This window comes from Felis catus, chromosome B2 (genome assembly GCF_018350175.1).
Source record: "Felis catus isolate Fca126 chromosome B2, F.catus_Fca126_mat1.0, whole genome shotgun sequence".
Classification (NCBI taxonomy): domain Eukaryota; kingdom Metazoa; phylum Chordata; class Mammalia; order Carnivora; family Felidae; genus Felis; species Felis catus.
In genome coordinates, this window is record NC_058372.1 from 135,254,331 (window position 1) to 135,271,188 (window position 16,858).

A 16,858-nucleotide genomic window follows, 5' to 3' on the forward strand; every position below is an offset into this window, starting at 1 on the left:
ACACAATATCTGTATCAGTGAGCAAAAGCAATTATTTTAAGATAACCATTTTAGGCTTCAACATGTCTGACAGTTTTCTACATAACATATTACAAAGGAAAGGGAGTCCCGGTGACCCGAAAATTCAGTGCGTCCTGTCTCCTGAGGTTTCATTTTATCCAGACTTGACAGCATGGAGCAAAGAACATGTGTGCACCAGAAGGTCTCTGGCTGCATGTGGCTGAACTAGCATACATCGGCTTTCTTTCCTCCGTCCTCCGAGACTGTGTCACTAGTCATTATGGCTTCAGTCTTGGAGTAGAGCACGGAAAATGCATAATCACCAGATAATATGCCCCACTCAAAGCGTTTTTGCTCACGCTATACCGCTAACCCTGAAGCTACTCCTAGGAGGCAAATATTAATATGCAGAGATGACTAATTCCTTCTCGCTGCTGGAGAAATGAGGGAGAGCAAGCAGTTGAAAGGCCACTTGAAATTACAACAGGAGCCAGTCTTCTCCAGGACTTAGGTCCGTGGATCCCCTACCACCTCCCATATTGTCTTTGAAGACTTGTGAAAAGCTTCGCTCTGACTTCCCCCAACCCGCATATTACTGACTTGGGGAAGAATGACCATTTCAGGGAGGGTGTCCTCCGTCTCCCGGATGCAAACACAGTAGCCCATTCACTCATAATGCAGCTGCTTGGATTTATGGTCAGTTGACGGATTTAAGGGCCCTTGGTCTTTTGTTGAAATTCATATTAATAAAGAAGGGGGCTTTATAAAAACGTGCTGTTGCATGGACTGAATGCACGAAGCATTGCAGGGCACGGATTATGATGTCTCCACAACTGAAACAGTAGGGTAGAACCATGCTTTCTTTCATCAGCTTGCAGCCTTGAAAGCAAATGGGCTTTGAGGGAATTTACCCATAAAATTTGCAGGATAAAGTAAACTCTGGCAATTATATATGCAGTCCTGTTTTCCTCTTAACTGCCACCACCACCAAGAAGTTACTTTTGTTGCCAAGACATAATTTTTTTTTTTCTGAGATCAGACATAAACACCCCAAGGTTGAATTCTGGCAAGTTCTTCCCTTGTCCAAGTTCTTAATTTATGCCTAGATGCAGCATACATCAGTTTTCAGCTACTTAAGAGAAACCAAATCCTGGTTATGTAATACAGTAGCATACAACTCTGAAAGAACATTCCAAAGTTGTAAGGGAGAGGATCCTTTCCTCTTTCTTATAGAAACTCTCATCTGGCGTTAGGGGTTAGCCAGGCTTTTAATGTACAAAACTGAATGTGAAATACCAGGAAAAACGTATTCACATTCGTTGCATATCTGCTATGTTTCAGACACAGCATCTATCTGATTTCACTTACCAACACAATAATGCTTCAACGTGGATTCCACTCCATGGTCCAGATGAGGAAACTAAGAGCAACACAGGTTAAGTAACAACCTCCTCAGGGTCATCTTGAGAAATTGCAGTGGACAGAATTCTGAGAATGGCTCCTAAGATCCCATACCCTAATCCCTGAAACGTGTAAGTATATTGACATATCACTCCCATGGTTATATCCTAGGGCTCAGTTGACCTTAAAATAAGGAGATTATCCATGGACTTGATTGAATCACATAAAACCTTAAGAGCAGAGAGCTTTCTCTGCCTCCATCGAAAAGAGAAATCAGAGAGATTCAAAGCATGAGACCAGAGGAACATCTGCTGGCTTAAAGATGGGGGATGGGGAAGGGCCACGTGAGCATCCAGAGAGATGCCTCTAGATGCTGACAGTGCCCCTTAGCTGATGGCCAGCAAGGAAACCAGGACCTCAGCCCTACAACCACAAGAAACTGACTTCTGCCAACAACCTAGTCGAGCTTAGAAGCAGGTCCTTCCGCAGAACCTCAAATGAGAACGCTTTCCATGTGAGGTCCTCAGCAGAAGACGCAGGGGAGCCATGTTGGATGTCTGACCTAGGGCAATTACGGGACAATAAATGGGTGTCGTTTTAATGCGCTAATTTTGTGAAAATCTGTTATGAAGCAATAAAAAACTAATACATACAACAGGGCGCCTGGGTGGCTCAGGCGGTTGAACATCCGACTTCGACTCAGGTTATGATCTCACAGTTCATGAGTTCGAGCCCCATATAGGGCTGGCTGCTGTCAGCTCAGGGCCCACTTCGGATCCTCTGTCCCCCTCTCTCTGCTTCTCCCTGGCATTAAAAAATGACATTAAAGTTAATGACATTAATGACATTAAAAAAAAAAGCAGGGGTGCCTGGGTGGCTCAGTCGCTAGAGCATCTGACTCTTAATTTTGGCTCAGGTCACGGTCTCGTGACTCGTGAGTTTGAGCCCAGCACCGGGCTCTGTGGTGACAGCTCAGAGCCTGGAACCTGCTTCAGATTCTGTGTCTCCCTTTCTCTGTCCCTCCCCTGCTCATGCTCTGTCTCTCTCTCTCTCAAAAATAAATAAACATTTAAAAAAAATTAAAGAAAAAACAAAAGAAAACTAACACAGCAATGAATTAAATGAGCTGAGATTCAAATTCGGCTGCATTTGGCTCCAACCAAGTAGATAAGGCAACTTCTAACCTTCTAACAAAACTGGCTTTAAGATTAACATGAAATAAAGAACTACCTCATTTCCATAACGGATTAGAACAACTAGCTCTCAGTTTCGTATTTGTGTCCACCCCATCCCTGCCTTCATCTTCAGGGACATACGCATTTTCTGGATAAACAAACTGAAGGGCACGGTGGGTAATGAATTTTTGTAATAGTCACCTGATTAGTAAGTAAGAGGAAAACCAGTCTTTCCTCCAAATGCAATCTTTTTTGTAGAGGTTAAGAAACCAGAACGCAGGGGCTCCTGGGTGGCTCAGTCGTTTAGGAGTCCGACTTCAGCTCGGGTCATGATCTCATAGTTCATGGGTTCGAACCCCGCATCGGACTCTGCTGACAGCTCAGAGCCTGGAGCCTGTTTCAGATTCTGTGTCTCCCTTTCTCTCTGCCCCTCCCCCACTCGCGCTTTGTCTCCCTCTCTCTTTTTCTCTCTCTCTCGAAAATAAATAAACATTAAGAAAGGAAGGAAGGAAGGAACCAAAACTCAGGAAAATGGAGTTACATGCTCTGGGTTGCAAATCTCCTGGCCTCATAGTTCCTGGTCTCAGAGCCCCCGGACCCAGAATTCCTTGTCCCTCAGCCATCTGACCCCAGTTTCTCTGCCTCCTGCAGCCAATAACTCAGATCCGGCACCCACAGCCTCTGTCCAAGCTACAGCCTCTGACTCGGGTCCCCTCCTCACTCTAGGTCTTCGAGCCTTTCCCTAGTGGTTAACCATCCTGCCCCAGGCCCTTTGAATTGGCTGCCAATGCTCTCCCTGCATGGAACACTCTCTCTGTCTTCATCTCTTTCCCTTAACCATGTTGACTCCAACTCATTGTTCTCATCCCAGTTCAAATGGCAGTTTTGGCGACAGCTCCCCTGACTTTCTAGAGCACGTTAATTTCCCTGCAGGCATTCTTTAGTTTCAAAGCTTGGCAATATATACTGGCTTGGGATCAGGTCATCGACGTCTTTCCTACCCATTATAAGACAATTCCATGGGGACTAGGATAGCATCCCTTCTGCTCACCTGTGCCTAGCACGGTCCTGGCACAGACATGGGACTCAGAGAATGTCGGATGAATTAGTGAGTGTGTTCATGCATTTATTCATGAATGAAATAATGTAGCCACTCTATGTAGACAGGCGATTACGTCAAAGACTGCCCCTCTAAGTTGTCAGATAGTGAGGGCACTTTGGCAATATGAGACGGCATCTTTCTGCCCGCACCATTTCTCTGCCATGTACCAGAAGTGAGCGTAGGGCCTTTCCAGTATAAATTTTACATCCCCAGCGCCTACAACTAAACCAAACCAAAACTAAAAAACACTTTGCGATCCTGACAGGAAAGCACCCTGTACCTCCCAATTACTTCCTCCATTGCATGGGCTGGGGGGGCTGGTCTTTCCCCACCTCCCTATATTTTTTTTTTCAACGTTTATTTATTTTTGGGACAGAGAGAGACAGAGCATGAACGGGGGAGGGGCAGAGAGAGAGGGAGACACAGAATCGGAAACAGGCTCCAGGCTCTGAGCCATCAGCCCAGAGCCTGACGCGGGGCTCGAACTCCCGGACCACGAGATCGTGACCTGGCTGAAGTCAGACGCTTAACCGACTGCGCCACCCAGGCGCCCCCCCACCTCCCTATATTTATAGCTCTGATTTTCTCTGCTGAGAAAGAGCCACCCCCCCCCCCCCTTGCTACCAGGTGACTGGCTTCAACCCAGCCACACGCTGGAAGCTGCTGTGTAGACCATTAGTTCCACGATTGGGTCTGTCCTTTCTCACAGCAGAATTGAGTTATAAAAAAACAGCTCCAGCACACCGGGGTGGCTCCATTGTTAAGCATCTGACTTTGGCTCAGGTCGCAATCTCACAGTTCATGAGTTCGAGTTCCACGTCCAGTGAGCTGAGCCCTGCTTTGGGTGAGCCCCACTTCTCTCTCTCACTCTCTCTCTGCCCCTCTGGGGATTCTATCTCTCTCTCTCTCTCTCTCTCTCTGCCCCTTGCTTACTTGTGCCCTCTCTGTCTCTCAAAAAATAAATAAATAAATAAATAATAAAATAAAAATAAAAAATGGCTCTCTGTATTAGTCATTCATGAATAAATTGGCATTTTTATCTTATTTTCTTGACAGGAGTTATTTGGAAAATTGTTTGAAAAGTCGACAGTCTCTAAGTTCTTTCCAGTTCTGAAAAATCATGTGATTTTGCACGTCAGATGTAGCAGCTACAGATTTGCAGCATTGTCTCACTCATTAAAATGAAAGCAAACAGCGTCAGATTCCAGAAAATTATACGGCAACATAGAGAATGCCTTCTTCTTGAAGAGGGACTCAAGTAAAGCACTAGTTACTTTTAATCCAATCCAAACCTATTTAATCCCCTATGCTTCTGCCAACTACTTAGTTGACTGGTTTTTTTTTAATTTAACATTTATTTATTATTGAGAGACAGAGAAAGACAGGGCATGAGCAAGGGAGGGACAGAGAGAGGGGGAGACAGATTCCAAAGCAGGCTCCAGGCTCCGAGCTGTCAGCACAGAGCCCGACATGGGGCTTGAACTCACAAACCACGCGATCATGAGCTGAGCAGAAGTCAGATGCTTAACCGACTGAGCCACTCAAGTGCCCCGTTGGCTATTTTAAAAAACTTGAGGAGAGAGACTCTGGCCCTAAAGAACCCATCAATGAGTCAGTTTATTACATGACTAACTACCTTCAATTATATCAATTTAAAAACAAAAACTCATGTACATGCAAGCCGACCACGTTGACATTAAAGGCTCACCTGCCTTATTTTATAAGTCAATAATTGCACTTTGAATGCACATTGCATAGGGGATTTGGGCCCTTGTTGCCATTCGCGGGGAAGACAAGATCCACCAGGCGTGGTTTGGGCATTCCGAGTGGGGAACTTTTCCCCGAGATTTTAGGAAAACCTAACACAAGACGAGGAAGTAGAACTGCTTTTTGAAGGAAGAGTACATCTCAAAGAACACACAGAAAAGCACGTTCCAGCCGCAAACACAAAGTCCCATGATAATGAGATGCTCTGATAGGGGACTACAGATACGGGTGGCTTTTGTGGACTGAAAACTTGCGGTAGAAGGAGAAGAAGAAAAGGCAAAATGGTCAGCTAGGAGCTAGATTAATAGGCCTCGAATATTGGGCTAAGAAATTTGAACTTGATTCTAAAGTAGGGAGCCACTGAAGTTTGTTCAAGGGCTGGCTGATGTGCGTGTAACTGAGGTTTACCCCGCCCTCTCCGGCCTGAGGGCATTTGTCCCCTACTTGGCTTGTACACTCTGAGTATCAGACTGAGAGTGGGGTCCCCACGGTTTAAGCATCTTTCTTTAACAATCCTGAGGGATGCTTGGAATACGTCATATCATGACGTCATCAAACAAGAAATTCGTTGGAAATTAACATCTCCACATTGTGGGATAACGCATATACAGTTTTAAAAAGCAATGATGTAAGCAAGAATGTAAACAACGTACTACAAAGAGTATGCGGGAGTCCCAGTGTTTGAGCCTGCCTTACTAGGAAATTTGTGAAATGGGGCACTCGGGTGGCTCAGTCGGTTGAGCGTCTCACTCTTGATTTCGGCTCAGGTCATGATTTGGCGTATCCTGAGTTCGAGCCCCGCATCGTGCTCTGCGCACTGACTTCATGCAGCCTGCTCGGGATTCTCCCTCTCTGTACCCCTCCCTCACTTGCTTTCTCTCTGTCTCTCTCACAATACATACATAAATTTTTTCAAAAAGAAATCAACCAAAATAACTCGGAGATTAATTCCCAATCAAGTCTACCATTACTCAAAGCTAAGGGTGCGAGTAGAACGACTTCTTCAACGATAATCCCAAATTCTAGCATCTTTTCCCACTTAACCCCTGTGCGGGTCGCGACAACACTGACATTTAATTAGAGGTGTTCTCCTCCAATGGGAGCTCTGCAAAACCACTGTCCCAGCCCCAAGTGACTGCCCAGGGACCAGCTTCCCTTCTGGACAGGAGCCACAGGAGTGGGGTCGGGGGGGGGGGGAGGTGTGACGCGCCTTGGGAAGAACGGTGACCAGGAGTTAAGATGGACAGAGAAGAAAACGCACAGGCTGCGGGCCACTGGGCAAGACTCCCCACTACTCAGAGGACTTTGAGTGTTTACTTAATCCCTGGGTCACACTCTCCAAGTCCTTCCTGAGCACACAGCCTGATTCTGCTTTTAACCATTTGGGGGCCCTTTATGTGTTGTTCAGCTATGCAAACAGTATCCTATGGAGATCAGGCTGGCAGCAGGTTATATAGAGCGTGTGGAGCCCGGAAGTGGACAAACCTCAGTTGGGGCATGATGAGGACTTGAACTAAATCCGGAGGACAAGGACCGAAAGAAGAAACAGATGTTGGCGCTCCTAGGCGGTATGCAGTGACTTCAACGTTATGTATAATGTTTGGAATGGTAAGATTACAGATGCTTGTTAATTAGCCCACAGCAAGGCTGTCTTCTTTTGACGGATAGGTTTTTTGTTTGGTTGGTTGGTTTTTACTTGCTGGATACTTTTAAAAGACCCCTTCAGTTCTTGAAAGGATACAATTCCTAAGAGAAATAGGAGCTCAAGCCATCTTGCTAGGAATGTGGGAATCAGCTCTCAGGAAAGTATTGGGTTGCTGCAAAGTGATCATGAAATTGGGTTCTTCATAAACAATGAAGTAACTTTTTTTTTCCAAAAAAAAAAAAAAGTGACTTTGAAACCGATATATGGAGAGTGCCTGAGGTTAATGGCTTTACAAAGGGCTGGAATCTACACAGGCAGCTGAGTCCGTGTAACTCATGGGTTCTCCACCTGCTATCAGATCTTGTCTAGGTAATTGACAGGTGGTTTTCTCCCATGTCAGTTGTCCGGCCATGGTGAGTAAATCGAAGGAAATTATAAAAATTAGGAAATCAATTTTTAAAGAATGATTTTTTAAAGAAAAAGCATGATGTTTCTTTGGCTTCTGGTTTAATTTGTTCTGTCACAAAATTCCAACGAAAGTGGATCATCTCAGAATTTATATGCAATATGTGAATATTATGTAATCAGGTTTTGCTGAATTCAGCTGGAAGAAAAGTGCTAATGGGAGTAAGGATTTTCATAATGCGAATGAAGCTGAGCTTTTTGGCAGAAGTGGACTCAGAAAATAAGAGAAAAAAAGAAAGGAAGCCTGGAAGAACGGACCCGTACAAAGAGGCACAAATACATATGCAAATGTGATCGTGATGGGAGGTGGATTTTGTTTCCGTTCTGAGGCGGTTGATACACACAAGTGAAACAGCTAGATTGCAGCAGTTTTTAATTGATGCAAATGTGATTCTCCATATCTGGGATGTGTCGTTCACTGAGCAAGCATGAAGAAACTAAGATATGGTAAGGATCTTTGATTTATTCTTAATAATTCTTAAGTTTATCCAGGATCATCTGTATTAACAGAGTCTGACTGCTAAAGGTGATGGATGAAATTGTTCCCAAGTTTCATAACAAAGAAATTAGGAGGGGGGAAACATGAGATTGAGATATTTTTATTATAAATTGTGTGTATGGCAAAAACTCAGTCCACCAAAATATCTTAGCAAATTACAAAGCTTGATCATGCTGACTTGAAGAAAACTATCTTGGGGTTAGAAGGATACTCTGTCCAAGCCACCTCTTTCCAAGGAGCTCCCAGAGATGAAAGAGAAATCTCATCTTCCTTCATCGGCTGTTTGATTCCCTCTTGTTCCCCGTGTCGTCCTCCTGTTCTTCCAAAACAGCAGGCACACTATCAGCCTACTGATAACTTCCTTCATCGTTAAACTCTGTTTAAATTTCAGGTCTTCATATTTTCAAATATCAATGTTTCCCGATCAAAATAAATTCTTCCTTTTTTTTTTCTAGAATTTCATGGGACTTAATTTTTTTTTTTTTTTAATCTTGCATTTGTCTTACAGGATTGGGTTACGTTGAGCGCTAGTTCGAAGTTCGTGGTTTAACTTGTTATATATGTAATATGAAAACCCAGTCCTAGATCATTGTATCTCTGCTACCAGACATTTGAAACAACATTTTGCAGTTGACGTGAGAACAGCCTTGAAAGCCTGGTTTCATCGGAACCTTTCCTTCTAGAGTTTTTGCTTGCAATAAGTATGTTTTATTCTTCAGGAAACATTGCCTGCCACCATTTAAAATGGAAAGGAAAAAAAGCAATGACATTTTATCGACTGTCCCAAGTCTCTAAATTTGCCAATGGCTTCGGACGAGTTGTTATAGAGTCCTCAGTGATGGCCCTAGATCATTATTTCTAAGATGACAGTGCCTGAAAGAGCACTGCAAATTTACAGTCTCAAAGACCTTTCCCGGCGTAAATGAGTAAGAATAATTATGGGGCTTTCCCCCTTTCTGCTGATCGGTTTGTTCTTCAGAATTCTTCAGTTCCCCTTTTATTCTTTTCTACGGCGTGTGCATTCAGATCTTGAATGTAAGACTTCTTTCCTCGCAGGTAGTAGAGTTAGCCGAAAGATGTAAACAAAGGAGAACTGGATAATCACGAGACTCCATGTGAACGTAGCAGCGTAGAAAGTCTTCTTTGGGCTAAAAATCTCCCCCCCCCCAAATTTGTGTTGGTTCATGTATGGAGTCTCCCACGTGCTCTTCCTTCAATCCATATACTCTGCGTGGCACATAAGATCGAAACATCTTGCCTGGTTGACTGTAGAAGGGAGGGGACCCAGGGATCCTTGTGGCTGGCAACATCGTGAAGTCTTTGCCCCTCTTGGGCACAACACTGCAGAGCCCCTGTATTTCAAGTGGTCTTTGGAGAATCATCTTTGCAAGGTCAAATCTTAATCTCACCATTTTTCATGTCTTCCTTTACAAGGGAGAGGTAGACGAGGGGGAGAAAATTCACATCTTGGAGAAAATTCACATCGAAACACCTGTAAAACTGAGATTGCCCCATCATGGCGGCAATAATTTTTCACAATCCTGAATTCCCTGGGAAGAACTCAGATGGACATTCTAAGGCAATTCCACAGGATCTATACTTTTATTGATGCACCAATAAAATATACCTCAAATACGTAACTCCTTATTCCCTTGCATCTCCAAATTCCTGCTCTGTTTCTCACTTGTTATAAAACCTTGGCCGCGTTACCCAAGTCTCCAAGCCCTTATTTCCTGATAAGCTTCAATCAGGGCGCTAACAATCTTGTTCCAGCACCATCAAAATTATCCTCAAGACAAAAGGGTTAAGATGGTCCAGGGAAAGTGTTTTGCTCCAGTGGAACCAATAATTTTCTCTTCATCCTAGACCCTCCCTTGTCACCTTCTGACTTGCAGGGAGGGCAGACTGGGAAGAGCTCAGGGGGGCATTTTCCCCCTTTCTTATCTCACCCCTACTTCAACAGTGTGCTGGTAAATGTTTAACAATGAGTTTCAGGGCAAGACAGGAGCTTCGGGGCAAGGCGGAGGAGGGAGGTCTGATTTGCATCATTTTCCAGTTTCCGTGATGTAAATATTCCTACCTTGGCTGATTTCAGGCTACTGACTTGACGTCCACTGGCTTACCAAATTCTGGAAATTGTGACAACCAGCTCTTGCAAACTAATAACAAGCCAAGGTCAACACGCCATTGCTTCTTACCGTTCAGAAAATATAGTTTTAATAGTACCCATTCAATATCATGTGGGCTTTTTGAAGCTTCAGATCCATAATCTCTAATTCAAGATTTTAGGGGTTTTTTGGTGGGGAATTTTAGAAAGGCAACACAGTGCATATATCATACATTGTGTAGTAGCCTTGCAGGCGTCTGGGACGGCACCCCAAAATCAAGCACCCTAATATTTCTGCAGTTAACTGAAAAATTCACACGCAATGGAATTAAAAGCAAAAACTACCCAAAGTCTCCAGCCGCTGAAGGTGAGGTTTTTCTTACAAAATGAGCTCAGGTCAGGACAGACGTTGGGTACAAATGGTTTAGGAAAAACTTCCCATTTGCAGAGCTGTTGGATTTCAGAACTGAGGGGAAAAGATTTGGGGCTGTAGATGTTCACAGTATCTAATTGGGGCCCGTGTGTGCATTAGTCCATGAACTACTGTCTAGAAGTCATAGAAGTCATGACTCCTGGCCGCAAACTCATAGAAGGTGACCAGAATGAACATGGCCGATGTATGTAGAAACTCATCGTGTACCGACAAACCTCAGTGGCACGGGGCACTTAGGACAGGTTTGGGATCACAGACCTGGTTCCAAATTCTGGTGCCACTCCTTACTGTTGTTGAACCGTTGACCACATCACCTGAGCTCTCTCAGCCCTGGTGTCCTCACTTATAAAATGAAGACCACACACTTAGCTGTGAAGATTAAATACGTCATGCAGAACACCTGATGTAGAGTTAGGACACGGTAGATATTCAGCATCCAGTAGAACTCACTGTTCTGTGTACTAACTTGCAAGGATTTGCTGTGTGTTATCAACATCAGGAAAGAGGAGACACAGAAAGAGGAGGAACCAACATGCTTGCAAGCCTCTGCCATCAGTTTATTGTTCAAACGTTTCATTAACTCAATTTTTCAGGCTTAAAAATAGTCTGACTCCCCTCCCCTCCCACACACACACACATACTCATTTTGTCATTTCAGTTAGAGCATCCACGGCATTGGATTCTTAGAGGAGAAAAGCATTTTCTCTCCATCCTTCCCCATGCAGTTGATTCCGTGTCTTTACGAAAGACGGAGGAGGAGACGGAGGAGGGAGGAAGGATCCTTCCTTTGATTCTTACCTGAAAAGTTATCCAAAGCAATGGACATGAAAGGGAAGGTCCACAAGAAGATCCTGGCTTTAGGGAAGGTATGTTTGGTGCAAAGCAGTGGTTAAGAAAAGTTGAATTTAGACGCCTTAAGCATGCACCACACCCTCACAGCTCTGCGCTGCTGAACCAAATTTTTACTGGCCTGGCCCCAGAAGGTATTTCAATTTGCGATGCCCATTCTAAATTTATTTAAGTTTATGTATTTATTTTTGAGGGAGAGAGAGAGAGAGGGATCACACAAGCAGGCAGAGAGAGGAAGAGAGAGAATCCCAAGCAGGCTCCACACTGTCAGTGCACAATCCGATGTGGGGCTCAAACTCACAAACCGTGAGATCGTGACCTGAGCCGAAGTCAAGAGTGGGATGGCTTAACCGACTGTGCCCCCCCAGGCGCCCCTGGTGCCCAGTCTAAAGGCATTTCCCCCCCCCACCAGCGGGCACTTAAGGAGCTGCTCTTGGTATTTATGATGGGAAACCTTTCGTGGTGCAGGACTAACCTATTGTTGCAGGAAGTGTATCAACCCTGGCACCCTACCGCGGGTAGACCGCACCTCCCACGATAACCAAAAACACCCACCCCCCAACACACACATTTCTAAATGACTCTGAGGGGTGTGGTACTACTCTTGCGGAGAACTTCTAAATATGATATTTTTGAGAGATAAAGCTGTAAGCAGCTCCTCCCTCTACCACATCCGACCTAGAGAACACAACTCAAAAAATACCTTAAAGTTTACAAGCTTCCCCTCATGTACTGTTATAGACTTGAAAATAAGGCTAATTTTATTTTATTTTTTTTTTAATTTAAATTTTTTTTTCAACGTTTTATTTATTTTGGGGACAGAGAGAGACAGAGCATGAACGGGGGAGGGGCAGAGAGAGAGGGAGACACAGAATCGGAAACAGGCTCCAGGCTCGGAGCCATCGGCCCAGAGCCCGACGCGGGGCTCGAACTCCCGGACCGCGAGATCGTGACCTGGCTGAAGTCGGACGCTTAACCGACTGCGCCACCCAGGCGCCCCAAAATAAGGCTAATTTTAAAGCAGAAGCATGAACTGTTCAGTATTGCTTCATTTCGTATAATACAATTAAGAGTGGTCTCTATTACAAAGATGTTCAGGCCATCTGCATGAAATAATATGGGATTAAGTTTAACCAAGACGATCAATATCAATATTTATAAAGCATGTACATATACACTTTACTCTGCTGTATCAGTCAAAATTGAGGAAACGAAGGCAACTAGAGGAATAGATAAAATTATGATGCTGACCGTGAGCTATTTACGGCTATTTTCACAGGTTTCTGTCATCCAGGCACATTTCTGTTGTCCTTGTTGCATTCGTTGGTGTCCCTTTGCCCTCCCCCCACCCTGGCTGATATCTGGGCCCAGCTCTTCTCCCGGGACCTTCTTTCCCAGCAGGAAGTTTACACTTTTTAAGAAGATGTGTTCTAGTTCAATAAGTGGCAGGATAATCCTTCAGTATATCATCCTCTGATAGGCAATGAATTCACACTGGCACCACCTATGTTGATTACGTGTCTTTTACGAAAGATGTAGGAGGACCCAGCTCAGCAAGGACATTTCTTATTTGTATCTTTCACTCTTTGAGGCTAGCACAGTTTCTTAATTTTTAAATCTCCTGGCTAATGTGAGACTGGAGAGAAAGGATCACCGGTACCAACCACCGGTACCACCGGTACCAGCAGACTCGGATTTCCACTCCTGGCTGGAGAGAATTTGAAGGCACACATCACCCTACCACGCACCTACTTCCACTCTTGGTTTTCTGTCTTCCCAACATGAGACCATCCCCTAAGTCCCTTCTCTTACTCTCATCTCTCTAAAATGGCCCGAATATTCTAGATCATTTTCTGAAAGCCTCCCAAAATCCAATTGGAAATTGAAATAGCTTTTCATCAATCAATCAATCAATCAATCAATGATACCTATGTCTTTTCCTGAGGTGCTCCTATGATCCAATAGCCATGATGTTTCTGATCATGTGTGATCATAAATTCAGTATAGCCATCGTCGGCATCATAAAAGTTATCACCATACGTCATAAAATGAAAGCAAGGCGTGATCCAGCCTTTTAACTCTGTAAGCCTTGCAAACATTCACTCCCATGTGGGGATGGACTGGGTGACCCTGAAATGCGATCCTATTCAAGACCGTGTATGGATTGCACAGCGTTTCAGTAGAAACAGGAGTTAGTGGGACACACAGGAGAGCTGAAACTTGTTCCGTCACATATGGCTGTGTGGCTTTGACCGAATCACTGAAACTTCCTGAATCTCTGTGACCTTGTGTGTAATTTAGCGATTATAGGATCTATCTTAGCAGGTCTGTATGAAGAATGTATGAGATGCTGTGGGGGATGATCAAGGATCTCAAAAAGCAAAAACATTTCTTCGGCAGAAGTATATTTGGTAAACCCAATCTTATTTGAGAAGGGAAAGGTATGCTTTGAGGGATATGCCAGGCCGATGCTGGCTGTCCTCGGATCCTTCTGGCCCTTTTCCTGCCCGCTATCACAGGACTGGCCATGGGGCACCCTATAGGAGGAGCGTTCCAGGTTCCCTGTCAGCTGGGTTCAACCCACGTTGGATTGTGGGACGAAGGAAGGGCGAAACCAGGTCTTTGCCCCTCCCCACCTCCACAAGTATTTAAGGCAATGGCTATTTCTCTGGCTCTCAAAGACAGGTTCCATCTGTAACACCCCCTCTTCCTGCCCCTCCAGCCTGATGGCTTTCTGCTGTTGATAGTTTCTGGACTGTCTCATCATCTCTCCTTTTGGATTCTTGGTTCCTTCCATCACTGCAGAGTCAAGTCCTTGCATAAAATCTCTCTTTCATAAATACTTTAAGTGGTCTCTGTTTCCCTTTTTTGACCTTGACTTATATTGGAATTAGTACTAAGAAGACCTCACCCAAAGAATTTTCCAGATACAAGAGATGCCTTTAGAAAGTCATTCGAGGGGCACCTGGGTGGCTCAGTTGGTTGAGCGTCGGACTCTTGGTTTCAGCTGAGGTCATGACCTCATGGTGTGTGGGATCGAGCCCCATGCCTGGCTCTGTGCTGACAGTGTGGAGCCTGCTTGGGATCCTCTCCCTCTCTCTCCACCCCTTCTCTGCTCAGGCTTACTCTCTGTCTCTCAAAATACATAAATAGACATTTAAAAAAAGAGAGGGGGGGGCACCTGGGTGGCTCAGTCGGCTAGGCATCTGACTTTGGCTCAGGTCACGATCTCACCGTTTGTGGGTTGGAGCCCCGCATGGGGCTCTGTGCTGACAGCTCAGAGCCTGGAACTTGCTTCGGATGCTGTGTCTCCCTCTCTGTCCCTCCCCTCCTCGCATTCTGTGTCTATCTCAAAAATAAATAAACATTAAAAAAAGTCATTCCATTGGATTCTTTTCCTTGAAGGGGACTGTAGCGTATGACTAACACGGACTGCTACATAATAGCAAGTTCACCACTGTGGCTGTTACTCTTTCTTTCATCCAGCCGGCCATCTGCTCACCCACGGAACTTTTTACATCCCTTGTGTCAGGAGCTGAGCAAAGCGCTGGGCACACGCAGATAAACTAGATCCACAGGGTCACAGCCCAGGTAATTTGGAGATCACTCTCCAATGATCTGAAGGGCGGAGTGCCTTTATTTGGGACTCGGGAATAACAGTGCAGATCAGGTGCCCAGTGCTGTACTTGGCACTCAGTATCAACGAAAGGGATTTCATGTTCCCGTTTCTACTTCCTACCTCCCACCTCTTACCTCATTAATGAGCCGAGGTGAAGCGAACAGTAACCATTCCAGAGATAAAGAACCAAAGTTCAGAACTGTTATGGACTTAAGGGTGAGCAGCTCATAAGTGACAAGAGTCTGCAGCTGGTGATCAGATCACAGTCCTTCTCTAAGTCACCTGTGCTAAGAAATGTGTGACTATGTGCCGTCAGGGACTAGAGTAGCAGAGAGAGCATTTAGCTAGGAATCAGGAAACCCTAGTTCTCCTCCCTTCTTCTCCAAGTTGTCCCCAACACCGCATCTGGCGCGCGCGCACGCACGCGCGCACACACACACACACACACACACACACACACACCAGTTAGCTTCTTTGAGCCTGAGGCCCCGAGTGTCAGGTGAGACCAGCCCCTACTTTACAGGAATGATAAAGACCATGGATGTGATGCTAGTTCACACGTGCTGCACACGTGTGATGTGTTCCTCCTCACTCCCACCCTAACGACATAGAGCGATGGGGTGATACACGTGGTTTTGTGTGAGCTCCACCTACCGGAAAGGGTCCTGACGAAGCCGGGCCTCCATTTCCCGTCTGCGAACAGGACCTAGCACCTGCCCTGCCGACCCCGCGAGGGTATGTCGAGACCAACGCAAACAATGCGTTGAAGACGACAGATACTTTGCAGTTTGAGTCCCGCTGCAAATCTTCCACGGTAATGTAGTCCAAGCATAAAACAGTCTCAGAGCTTTAGGCAACAGAAGTCAGTCGTGGAGACAAAATAAACTGCAAAACTGAACACAAACTGCACGTGGCAGGGAGAGAGCTGTGACACCGTAGCCTTCCTTTCAAATCTTTATTGTGATCCCCGTAATCATGTACATGCATAAAAGTAGACAAAAGGGGGAAAGTCAACAACAATAACAGCTAACACTTATCCAGGCTTTATTACCCGGGCTTAGACTCCAAGCCTGCCTGGTGCATATCTTACTTAAATCACACACAGCAGCTCTATGAGGTAAACACTACCGCTATGATCCCCATTTGACAGATGAGCGAACTGAGGCACGGAGAGGTTAGCTAATGTGCTCAAGGCCACACAGCTAGTCACGGGTAAAGCTGAAGGTCTGTAAACAAGTAATGTAAGAACGTATTCCTATAAATCAAGTAACCTACTAGAGTCAATAGGCAAACCGTATGTCTGCCTTTGCCAGGATGGGTAAGTGTGAAGAAATCACTCGGGATGCCTTTAAGGGTCACCGTAGGCACCTTTGGCTGAAGTCAGAATTTTACTACACAGCCGGTGCCTTTCAACATTTATCTGGCTATTACAAAGGTTAGTCTTCTTTGCCTTTTTCACTTTTACTTTCTCTAGGCAAAGGTTATTTGGTACATTAACTTAGGTGATTAGGGTAATGATGCCTGAAACTCTGAGATCCCCTCTCTTGTTACATGGTAGTACCCCAAAGCTTCTGTGTAATAGAAGGATGTTGACTTAAAGAAAATTATTTCGGGTGTTCTCGTAAAGAAATCGTGTGGGAAATTATCACGTCCAGGAGAAAGCTGGACCCAAGGATCCCGGAAAATGAAGAAAAATGATGCGTCTGCGAAAACGGTAGCTGGGATTAAAAAAAAAAAAAAAAAAAAAATCCCCCCCCCCCCGGGGGGTTGTAATTTGACTGCGCTCTCTGGCAAGG